This window comes from Sciurus carolinensis, chromosome 13 (assembly GCF_902686445.1).
Source record: "Sciurus carolinensis chromosome 13, mSciCar1.2, whole genome shotgun sequence".
Classification (NCBI taxonomy): domain Eukaryota; kingdom Metazoa; phylum Chordata; class Mammalia; order Rodentia; family Sciuridae; genus Sciurus; species Sciurus carolinensis.
Window position 1 is genome coordinate 36511895 of NC_062225.1, and position 12674 is coordinate 36524568.

The window sequence follows — 12674 nt, forward strand, 5'->3', positions numbered from 1 at the left end:
GTATTGCATATACAAGTCAGTAGTATCAGAGCCTATTCATCTCTAATTCTGAGATTTTCAGATTCTTTCTGGATGTAGATGAAAACTTCACAAAATTTCTGAATAAACTGAGCTGGTATAAACATTGATGTGGCTGTGTCACTGATTTTAAATCCTTTGGTATAAACGGATCGAATGGTGGTTCCATCCCAAGTTTTCTGAGAAATCACCATACTGCTGTCCCTAATGGTTGCACCAATTTGCAGTCCCACCAAGCAATGTACAAGTGTACCTTTTTCCCACATCCTCACCAACATTTATTGTTGCTTGCATTCTTGATAATCGCCATTCTGACCTAGATGTCCTTCAACAGATGAATGGATAAAGAAAATGTGGTATTTATACACAATAGAATATTATTCAGCCTTAAAGAAGAATAAAATTATGGCATTTGCAGGTAAATAGATGGAACTGGAGAATATCATACTAAGCAAATAAGTCAATTCCACAAAACCAAAGGCAGAATGTTTTCTCTGATATGCGGATGCTAATTCACAATAAGGCAGGCAGAGTTAGGGAAAAATAAAGATACTTTAGATTAGGCAGAGGGGAATTCAGGAAGGGAAAGGGGTATGGGAGTAGGAAGGATAGTAGAATGAATCAGACATCATTATCCTATGCACATATATGATTACATGACCCATGTGATTCTACAACATGTACAACAAGAAGTTATACTCCATCTACGTACGATATGTCAAAATGAATTCTACTGCCATATATAATTAGAACAAATAAAAAGTTTTTTTCTGAGTAAATATCCCAGGGTCCAGGTGTTCTGCACAGATGTTGTAATTCTAAGTACAGAATTCTCTTGGTGAAGACAGAGGAGGGAAATCACTGGCATAAGCTGTAGTTGCTACCTGAGAAATGGATTATTTTAAAGGAGTCTGGTCCCCAAAAGAAAGTGATAAAATTCCTTAGAGAAATGAAGACATCCATTTTGGGTTTAGTTTGGGGAGATTTGTTGTTTTGGTTTTGGGGGCTTGTGAAGGGAGTTAGTAGTGATTGAAGCAGAAGATAATAATACAGTGTCCCAACTACAATATAACTCCTGGGAACTACAGGAGGGAACTTTGAGTACATTCACATTAATCCTTAGGAATCTTAATATTTTTAGTTTTTCCCAGGTTTTTATACCAGTCCAAGTAAGAGTTATACTGAGTCTCAGAAACTAATAAGACAACCTTGATGGAATAAAGCAAATAGAAATTGCCTGCTGTGTAATGCAAAGGTACTCCAGGGGTGCCATTTATTAATTCATCCCTGTGAAAAAATTCATACTTGGTAATGCTAATATACTGGTATTCCTGTGACAAAGCAAGCACTTCCTTTAACACTTTCCCCCCACAAACCTCAATATACATAAGACCTCAAATTTCCACAGTAGTAGAGAACAAACCCCTAAAACCCAGGTTTTCCCACAGCCTTCAGTCTTGGGTCAGGCTCAGAGGCTATAAGACTGTAGATATTTAGGGAGCCTTGTTTTGAATGGTATGTAATAGAGTAAGATCCAAGGATGAAGAGGTCACCCAGAACATGAGAAGCGGGAAAGGCTCACTCCCTGAATCCATAATGAACCCCCCAAAAAGTATCACCTATCTTGATGTGGAAGCACCTAAAATGCCTTATGCAAAATCCCAGTCCAATTGCAGGATCTGAAGGAGCATAATGTTTGCCTGCTGTGTGAGTCAAGACAGCAGAAGGTACCCAGAGCAATTTCCTGTGTTTAGATCTGACATTTTGATGGAGCTTGTAAAGGGAAAAGAATATGCTTAATTCTGGAAGTTGTGAGGGGCCCAGACAGCCATAGACATAACTTTCTCCAAGTCTGTGAATTCTAGGACACGTATTCTTAGCACTAGCTATATAATGTAACCAACTGAGAACTTTTCAAAATTACTAGACACCTTTACCCCAACAATTCAAAAATCATTACACAGGTGCTAAGAGAACAAAAAAACATAGGCCACATCCCTCAGCAATTAAATGAGAATCCCAGGAGGTGAGAACCTGTTAAAGTTCCCTGGGTTATTCTAATGTATGATCAGAGTTGATAATCCACCTCTGGGAGCAACTTTGCAACCCCAGCATTACATCAGAAACTGCTTATGAAACTATAGATGTGGAGCCCCTCCCCAGGACTGACTGAATCTGAATCCCTAAGATTGAGGCCACCACTGCTTCTTCCAATTCCTCAGATGATATTATTAATAGCCAGAAGTATGATCATTGTTATTTAAGGTAAGAGACCAAATTTAGAGATAGGTGTGCCCAAGGAGAGTTCTGTGACATTACCTACGTCTACAGACACTTCTGGACTCTAAAACCTCAACTATGAAAGAACCTAAACAAACCAAGTTCACCTTAGGTCAAACAGCACAAAAACCAACCTGCACCTGTTTTTTCTTCCAGTAACAGTGAGGGGAGAAGAACCTGATGCTCCTCCAAAAGGTGTTTTTGTTTTTTTTTTCTGTCTTTGACATTGTGGCTGCCCCAAAAGCCTTCAGTGTCAGTGACCACACCACTCATCCCTGAGCCACTTGGAAACTTTAATTTGACTGTAGCAATCTCTGACAAAGGTGCATCCCAAATGACTCTGTCCTAAAGCCTCTCTGGAAGACTCCATCCCTCTACAGCTGCTTCAAGCTTCAGCTGTCCCCAATAAGGTATGAGTAGCCCACCCTTAGTCGTTAGCAGGACACTGCGCATGCAGTGACCTGCCCTTTTATTTTATTTTACTTTATTTCCTCATGGAAGCAATCTACCCCTTATTGGAAAAGTCCTTGTACTGCTTCGCATTATGCTGCATCAGAAGTGCTAGTAAAGCCTTTTAAATGGTTACATGTAGCCTATTCTTGATATCTTTCTCAAGTAGAGCAGGTAGAGCTTGTTGCTCTAAGATCTGGTAACACTATTGGCTACTGGCACTGAAAACGGCCAGCAGCTGGGGCTGGTAACTGCGAGGCAGCTATCAGCCAGATAGTGGTGAATGGCTGAGAATTGCCGGGAGCTGCCAACTCAGCTGCTGGAAGAGCTCCAGAGAGTTGCTGGTAGCTGCTAGCCCTGACTGCCAGAACAGCCAGGAGGGCTGCTAACATGAAGCTGAAAGCCGCTGGCATTGGAAGCTCAGAGCTACTGACAGACACCCAAGAGAGCTACACTTTGCATATTCGTGAGTTCTACCCAAATTGAGCAAAAAGTTACCTCAAGTCAGTTGGTACACCAGGTCCTCTTTATGATGGAAAGCCAGAAAGCTCTCTGAGGCTGAGGAAACAGACATTCTGCCTTAAACAGGATATAATCAGAAGTTTAGTCTGAGCCCGAAGATTTACTTAGAATTAATAATAAAACCTTGTACACTGATAACACATTTAACTACTCAAGTATGTGACCAGCCACTGGACTCCAGCACAGAGTCTGGCCACAAGAGGTACCTGGTGGATCACAAACAAAAATCAAATTGACATAGCCAGATTCTCAGCAAAAGCCCTAAACAGATATCAGAATGCCTCTTATGTGGTAATTTGGTACCAGGCATTCAGTGAAGAATAATTTGTCCTGCTCTGGGATGGTATAGACATGCAGGCCTCAAACATAACCATAAAAGAAAATGGAACTTGTTGAATTTGGTCTGCTTTTCCAGGGACACTTATAGGGTTAAGTATATGCATCTGCAATGAGAGATTTCTGCTGATTTGAAAATCCCATTGAATTCAGAGAAAAATAATTAACAAAAGGAAAATACTGCCTATGAAGTACAGGTAACAAAGGCAGATAATTCCATTCCTATAAGTTCAAGGGAAACTGCATGTATCCTTGATTCAATCTGGAGGGGCTTACTAAAGAAAGATCATCAGTTGACCATGTGTGAATGAGAAACCCTGGAAGGGGAGATTTATTTTAGGTTTCTGAGATCCTTTGTGCAAGTGAAGAAACAATGAAATCGGACCATTGATCTCATTTTATAATCAGAAGTTTAGTAAAGTTTGGGGAGGCCTGGGTTCACATATTGAGGTAGTAGCAAAATGGAACTCCAAGTGTGATGTCTTGTTCCTGAGTCATGATCTCATTCCAGCTCCCAGAAGTGGAAACTGAGCCTTTATCCTCAGGCAAAGATTAATGATTCACCCTCTGGGTTCTAAGGAACTGCCCGTACAGTCTAGCCAAACAATTGGCCCTGATTATAGCAGCTCCAGAGCCAAAGAATTAGTTTATCTACATCAGAAATTACCCCAAAATAACTTTTTAATCATTGATATTCATTCCAAAGGGGGGAAAAAAGTGGACATAAAGAATGTGGAAGCCTAAGTATAGTCCTACATTTCATGTAGGAGAGTATGTGTTTATCTATATCTACAGATGTAGACTTAAATTTGGATATACAAACATACACATTAGGGTTCATCGCAAGGAGAGATTAATATTTACTGTAAATTAATATTTTACTTTAATAATCTCATTGGACTTCCAATTAAATTTTTTGAAAGGATAGTGTTTTCACTGGTTTGAATTTCTACTTGCATTTTATTGTAGTGAATTTGTTTTTCTGTGGAGAGTATAATTTGGTATCATGAATCTGATAATAAGTCTGACTCTAAGGACATCTGACAACACTGCCTGTGTGTGTTGTATGCCTTGCCTGAGCACGGTACTAAGTCTAGTCTGTTTGCATAGTTATAAAAGCAGGCATGGGAAGTTCAAGATCAAGGCCCCAGCAGAGCTGCTGTCTAGTGAGAGCCCACTTTCTGGTTCATAGGTGATGCCCTCTTGCTAGTGCTCACATGGTAGAAAAGGAAGGGCAGCTGTCTGATTTCTTCTACAGAAAACACTAATCTACCCTATGACCTAATTCACCTTTCAAAGGACCCACCTCCAAATACCATTACAAAAGGAATTAGATTTCAACATATGAATTCTGGGCAGACACAGATTCTGTTTATGGCACCTACTGAATCAATGTTTAGTTTGTTTGAAATCTTATTCTGTGTAGCTCTTTAATCTGTCAAGTATGCTGTCCTATTGTTTCATTGCAAATGACTTTTAAAACCTAACTCAAAGACTTTCCATTCAGTTTGAATGCAGTAATTTGATTTTAGTTTGAATTGTGAATGGTTTCTTGAATGATTTTATTGGCATCCTAAAATTCTGATAAGAGAAACTAAAATCCATTCAATTTTTTAATTATACAAACTGTCCAGTTGAATTTTATAATTTAGTAGTTAAGGAAGAGGGAAGATATACTTGATTGAAATAAACATGATTTGCAAATGAGGTATTTTCTAAAACATAGACAATTCATCACGTGTTCTATACATTAAATCAATTTATTGTACATTATTTTCTGCAAAAATGATATTTTAAGACAAACCATAGGCCTAACAGAAAAATATAAGTGAAGGTAAGACATTATTTTCCCAATATTTAAAAACACATGAAAAAGATAAGTTATTAAATGTTGTAAGCAGTTCAAATTATATAATGAAGATTTGCTTCATATCAATGTATTAATCATATATAATCTTCACAAAACCTTGTGAAACAATCATGTAATCTTCACAAAGTCCTCACCTTGTTGATTTCTATCTCGGGTGTATACTCAGTGTTTAATCCAGATTCTGAAAAATAGTAAGTATACAAATAAATGATCATAAGTGGATTCATTTTTGAATGGTGAATTATTTGTAAAGCCATAAGTGAGTTGTTCTATTTTTCCAAGCTTTGAAAGTAAAGGCCAAAATAACTTACATGCATTCATGCATATGAGTTGAGTTGAAATGGAGATAAGATCATACAGTTAAATACATGTAGAATTTTTAAATAACCCAGAATGTGACCCATCAATTGCAGAACAACATCATTAAGGTATTTATCATATTATTTGCAGACTGTAGTTGTGGTATCTATACCTCCCAAAGTGATAACCTAATACTTTTCATGACTTTTAAAGAATATAATTCTTACTTATCATTTTCCTCAATAAGTAATCTTTTTAAATGCCTTTTCTATAATAAAACTGTATATACAGAAATAAATTTGCTTTGTTTCTGAAAGAAGAATGATTTCACATAACAAGACAAATTAGAAGTTATATCATCATTAATATTGATCAAGCCTTTGAATTATTTTATTAGAATCAGCGATGAAAATGTACTCTATTATATATTTTGTAGTAAATCGTATTGATTTATTACTCTTCCATCCATGGCACATAAAACCATTAATGAGGATTTTTATTATTTATTTATTTATTAATTTTTATTTCTTAGTTTGGTAGACAACATGAAATAATTTGCCATGTCTAATTAGGGAATTAGTACCAGAGAAATCCTATGCATGTGATGAATATAGGAAACCTTGCCAACCAACCCATACTCTCACTTCCCTTGGTTTACAGAGTTTTTTATACATCAGAAAATTCATGCCAAGTGAAAGTTTTTAAATCTAGAGAGGGTAGGAACTCTTTTAAACAGAAAAGACAATCTATTCTACATCTGCTTGTCTGTGCAAGACATCCCAAACCTTATATCTACAACCCAAATTTTGATTTACCCACATCTCTTCTTAGTAATGACACCATCATCTGCCAAATGACTCAGCGCCCCCAAAACCGAGGGTAATCCTTGACGCTCTTTACCCTTAACTCCCACCGAATCCATTTGCAAATATTATACATTCCAGAATCAACAACTTCTTATCTCCTGCAGCCACCCCAGTCTCTTTTCTCTTACCTGCATCACTCACCTGCCTATGGAAATGGCCTTCTGACTCCAAACCACACTGATATCAAAGCATCAATGTCTTATCCATTTTAAAACTTCTTTCTCCACCAATTTCGGCCTGACTTAGTTAGAAAGGAGTCTTCACTATTGGCACCTATACTAATTGCTATCTTGCTTGTCTATTTTTTCCTCCCATGCTCTCTGTGTTCTCTGACACCTCTAAAACCCTAGTAGTGACAAGAATAACATGTGAAGAAGCCCTCAAATAAGTCTCAAAGACCAGAAGATTTGGTACAAAAGATACTGTTTCCAGTTAGATACACAGAAGAACTGGCTTATTTTTCAATCTATCCTACCAATGTGCCCCTTGCAGGAAATACAGCCATTGAGATAGAAAAGATGAAGAAGGAAAACAATTTTGATAATCAGAAAATAAAAATAAGTACATAATGATTCCAAGTAATAATAATTTCTCAGAATGAAACAGCAAGGTGATAAAGAGTAATTCAGTAAGAAGGAAGGTAACTAGAGCCCACACACACACACACACACACACACACACACACACACACATACTACATGCATATATTTGTGTGTGTGTGTGTTAGAAATAAAGAAAGTTCCCTGAACTGTGTGATTTCAGTTGGGTTTTCTGGACGCTCTCAGGAGTCTTTGCTGGGGAAGTGTAGAAGATGAAAGTGAAAAATGTTGTTAATCCTGCAGAGAAGGAGATTCAGGAAAATTTCCAAAGAGATTTTCATTGACACTGTGTTTGCACAGAAGAGGAGAGATTAGGAGGCAAATTCAGGGATTAAAAAGAAATGGTAATCGAATCCAGTAATAGGCTATGTTTTTAGAATAATTTGAAAGGGAAAGGAATGAATGCAACAGGAGGTGGATGAAAGAGACAGCAGAGTCAAGCAGGGTTCCTGCTTTTAATGGACTCCTATAAATTTCTGAATGGATAAGAACTACACCTGTAAATATTGGAATCTCTGGATAATATCAAGTGAGAGGAAATTCAGGACAGTAACCATTTTAATGAGATATAGCTGCAAGGGTTCTGTAACCCTGGTAATAAGATTATAATGGAACAAAGGAAAACTACTTTCTCCGACATCAGAGGGAAACATGCAAGAGATTTCAGGAACGTGTTCAGTGGAAAGAGAAAAGAACAAATGATTTGGATCTTGTGCAGAGGAAACTTCTCTTTTTTTAAGAGGATGGACCTCTTGAACCTTAGTTTCCTCTTCTCTACAAAGGAGTCTAAATAGCAACTACCTCCTAGGGTAGTTGTGATAATAATGAGTTAATGTGGAAAGAGCTAAGAACCACAATGAATGCAAAGTAATATCTCAGTACATATTAGCTGTTATTATTCAATTTCATAGTTTCCACAAATGCAAAATAATTCCTTTTTCAGAACGATTAATGACTGTATCCTTACATACACAAATTGTTTCAATGAAAATTATTCCACTTCCTTTTCTGCACAGTAATTTTCCACAATTAATTTAAACACCAAGCAACATTATTTTCATATTGCATAGATGAGACGGCTAAGGATCAAAGAGGTTACTACGCCCAGTTTCACATGGCTGGGTAATAATAGAGTCATGGCTGAAACCCAGGTGTTCTAACCCAAATTCTGTCATCATACTGTATGTTCCATTTGTATAAAAGTCTAAAAAATGCAATTAATCTGAAGTGACAGGAAACAGATCAGTAGTTGCCTATGAATGGAAAGGGTTTGAAAAGGAGGGGATTACAGAGTCATGAGGAAATCTGGTGGGAGGGGTGATTGCCATGTTCACTACCTAAACCACAGCAATGGTTTCATAGTTTCAAGGGTATGTCAAAACTTGTGTTTATATCCCTTTCAGATATTGCACTTTAAATATGTGCAGTTTATTACATCACAAGCTGTAAAAATTAAGAAAAATGGATTTTATCACAATACTTTTGTTTTCCCTTTGCTTTTAAAACTATTTTAGAGTGGTTTGAAGCAAAAAAAAAATACAAAAATTATGAGCACCCTATAAAATCATAATAGAAAGGAAAATTCAATACTGTTAACCCAGAGGTTATATTTATTGCAAGTAAGTGTTCTATTTGATTTTGAGATTCCTGACTGCTGATTGAGGAGAGGAAGGCATGAAATGTAATGGGTTGCCCAGTTCTTATTATCTCATTAATGGAAGCAAATCAATTATTCAAAATATATTCATTCTTGAATTCTGAAAGAAATTTATCACATGGGGTTTTATGAGGGTCAAAGAATGATATAGTGGACAATTCCTTTAACAGCAATTCCATAGCAATATCCAAAACCTTCTTTGTGTAGCTGTTTCCTCGAGTTAGACAAAGGTAATTCCATTAAGTACAACTACTCTTCAGGGGAGCTAACCCAATGTGATCAGAAAGGTAGGATTCTGATCTTCTAATTTGATACAGTATAGCAATGTCCTTGTACCCTCAGTTATATAGATAAAATGCCTTGAGTCCCTAGACCTCACCTCTCACTAAGTAAATAGAAAACTGTCATCAAGCAAATTTATCTTCCTGTTGCCCACCAATGTAAATAACAGCACACATACGTCTGCCATCCGCCCAGCACATCTCCAGGCACAATCCTTGCTGCTGTAGATACCATGCTGCAGACCTCCCTGCTTGCCACTCTGCCTTTGCTGCACACAATTACACAGGGCTCTGCAGTTTGCCCCAGAGGCCACTATGGCTCACTGGGCCACTTACACCACTGCCCCTCAGATTTTGGGAGGCCTGATTTGCTCATGGTCTGCAGCATAGCAGAGAAGCCAGCCTTACCTTCTAATGTCATACATGTTAGTAATACTCTGGGGAACCGATTGTTTACAGAGTTCTTACGGGGGAAAAGCATGTTCTATTTTTTTCTTGGTCCTCTCTCTCCCCAGGCCTGAGATTTGCACTCCTGAAACTAAGCAGGGGACCCAGTGAAGTGACTATACCCTGAAGCAGAGTTGTCATTCTTTGTACATGAGTGTGCCTGGCTCCTTCCTCCCTCAGGATGAACTCTCTCTTAAGAATCCACTAGCCCTCTCTTCAGAAAGACTTCAACTGGGCCAGCTGATTCATTCTCTACCAATGTGTGGCCATCTCTAAATCCATGTAGGTGACACAATAGACACCAAATTTTGCCACACATAGTATCACCTGGGCATCTTTGAAAAATCACAATGATCAGGATGTACCCAGACCAGAAGATCTTGAATAGATGCCAGACACCAAGTGTCTTTAAATAGCTCCAAGTGATTGCAATGCGCAGTGAGATGTGAGGGTCTGTGATTTAGATAGAAACTGAAGACAATGACACAAATAACCTGACAATTCTCCTTGGTTTCCCTAGACAATGAAATTGAGAGTTGGCTTATTTTGGATGGCTGTGTCCTCATCTTTTGTTCTGTATCTTTTACAGTTAATTCATAACCTAGAAGAAAGAGGCTGAGGAGTATTTAATAGAAAGAGAACTGTAAATTAAAAAGTTAAAACCAGGAACTGTTAAAAACCCAAATATAATCAGAAAACAAATTTTATGCTCAAGTAAAACACAGACCAGGAATTACCTACTCCCACCTTTTTCAGTCTGCTATTTGTTTGTTTTGGTGCTGAAATGATAAGTTTTGTAAAGAAAGCATATTTCAGACTCAGCCTTCATAGGAAGACTTCTGAATTTTCTGTTTAAATGACAGCACTTAGGATGATGTATGAATTTCAAAGAGGCAATGTCCAAACTCATCTCAGGTTTACTTGGGCATTATTATTCATGACGCCCTTTCTGAGCTCTATTTGAGGATATCTGTAAGCTGTTCCAAAGTCTAGGACCCTTACTGCTAATAAACAAGTCATTTACATGGGGAACTGAAAATCTGCCATGTCTGCCCAACTGAAGGCAGACATGCTGAGCAAAGAAGGATGATGAACTGAGATTAGAGAAGTAAAGGCTGGCTTAAAATACATCAAATCTGCAAAGTGACGGGGATATACAACAAGCTGCAGGAAATGGATGTCAGGGCCTAGATTACACGGAATTTTTTGAAGAAAGCAGTACATATGAGGAGCTCTCAATCCTTAGATTTAACCAAAATGTAGCCCAAGGATCTTGGACACCTGCCACATGTGGTGAAGCATAACCTACATTTTCTTATGCTTCCTCCTTCAGAAGTCAGAACAGCCCAGGTGTCCCCTCCTGCTTAAATAGATATGGATTACGATCTCTGTACCTGTTCCCTGGCATCTAAAAGAACAGCTCTGACTGGGGAAGGTGGTACATACCTGTAATCCCAGTGGCTTGGGAGGTTGAAACAGAAAGGATCATAAGTTCCAAGCCAGCCTCAGCAACTTAGCAACGGCCCTAAGCAACTCAGTGAGACCCTTTCTCTAAATAAATACAAAACAAGGGATGGGGATGTGGTTCAGTGGTTGAGTGGCCCTGAGTTCAATCCCTGGTACCAAAAAAACAAAAAAAAAGAACAGGTCTGGCCTGATACATAGGTAATGATCACCATGGTCTGTGGCAAAGACTCCTCAGCAAGGTGTGGGACTTCCTCCATCCACCTTGGGAACCAGTCCCTCTCATCTCATAGGGGGCTGTCCTGGATCACATTGCTTGAAAACTTTAACTTCCAGTAAGTAACTTAACAGTTACTCTTGTAGCTTACATTCTGTACTAGACACCGTTCTAAGCACTATTGAATAGGAATTCATTCATTCGTTACCACAATCCTCCTTATAGGTAGGTACTACTGTGATCTGAATGTTACAGATAAGAAATTGAGGAACGAGAGCCCAGGGAGATTGAGTAAGGAAGTTCCAATCACACAGTGAGTGAATGTAAAGGTAAGATGTGAATGCAAGCCCACTTCTGACTTCAAAGTTCATTACCTAATGACTATCTACACTGTCTTTTCTGGCTACTAGGTGACCTGATCATGTCCTTGCTCTAGCATTATGGTATGCAGAACTAAAATCAGGGCTGTCCTCCTTAACCATTCTCTCTCCATTCTCCCTCCCCTTCATGCCCCCTAGCTTTTGATATATGGTATTATATATTTTTTAAAAAACTGGAAGAAAGAATTTTCATTGTTCTACCACAAAACAATGGTGAATATTTGAGATGATAGGTTAAATCCCCTGCCTTAATCATTATGTAATGTGTACACATACTGAAAATCACATTGTACTCATAAATATGTATGATTATTTGTATCAATTAAAAATAAGCAAACAAGTAAAAACAGAGCTAAAAAAAACTAGGAGCAGTTTAAATTTGTTCTAATGATCATGCGGAAACGATTGGGGGAAGGGGAATAGCTATATACCTTATAGATCTTTGGGCAACAATGTAAAAGATGTAGTTCTCAAATTTTGGCATGCATCAGAATCCCCCAAAGAGCTTACTAAACCACAAATTGCTGCCCCACTAGAATTTCTGAATCTGTGGGTTCTGGGGTGGGTCCCAAGAATGTACATCTCCAACAAGTTTCTGTGTAATGCTGATATTGCTACCCTTGGGTCCACACCTTGAAATCCATTGGTCTAAAGAACTTTTTTTAGAGTTTAGTACAGTAAAGAATATGCAAATGAGCTTTTGGCTATAAAGAATTTCCTCCTAAGTCATTTTTATATCATTGGGAGGAAGAAAGACACTTCTGAAAAGAAAAAGAAAAAACAACAATTTACTCTTAAGATTCTGTGATACATGGTTTTGAAAAGGAAAAAGAAAGATTAAAGTTAGTAAACCAGAAAAATTTTAGGGCTCCTGCAATTGAAAGTGGACTTATATAAGAGTCTGAGCTGTTGGACAAAGGCCAGAAATGACTATCTCACCAGGTGGCCATGTAGCACTAGCTCCACTGAAGGACCATTTTATATATG